Raw genomic sequence first — 673 nt, 5'->3', positions numbered from 1 at the left:
GTGAAAGTATTTCAAAATGAAACATTATTAAAACAATAAAAGATGGCCAAAAACAATCTAAATTTGGGAGATCTAGGGGTGCCTGCGTGGCTCAGTCGGTTGAGCATCCGCCTTTGGCGCAGGTCATGATCTCTGCTGACAGCTCAGAGCCCGCTTTGGATCCTCTGTCCCCCTTCTCTCTCTGCCCCTCCTCCACTGGTGCTCTCTATCTCAAAAATAAATTAAAAAAAATTTACATTTGGGAGATTTGTTAAAAATGACCACAAAGGCCAGAGAGCATTCAGTACTTATTAGTACCATGCACTATGCAAAACACTTCACATGCATCATTTCATGTAATTCTCACAACAACACTTTAAGTAGTACAATTTATTAACAATTTTCAAGTGAAGAAACTGAGATACTAAGAAATTAAATAATCTGGCAGAGGTCACACACCTAGCAAATGGTTGACCCTGGAGTTCAATCGTGATCTAGACTGATACTTTTGCCCTATAGTAAGTACACAGTTTGGATATGGGGTTTTGGTATTTTGAGCATAGAGATGTGAATAGATGATATTACAAATATCCATTTACCTACACCCTGCATTATCAAATCTTAATTTTAGCCCTTATTTATTACAAACCTTATTTTTTTAATTAATAAAAACCATTTCACGATACCCATACCA

Source organism: Crocuta crocuta, unplaced genomic scaffold, assembly GCF_008692635.1.
Source record: "Crocuta crocuta isolate KB4526 unplaced genomic scaffold, BGI_CrCroc_1.0 scaffold241, whole genome shotgun sequence".
In the NCBI taxonomy this organism is placed as follows: Eukaryota; Metazoa; Chordata; class Mammalia; order Carnivora; family Hyaenidae; genus Crocuta; species Crocuta crocuta.
Note: the sequence above shows the minus strand (reverse complement) of the source record.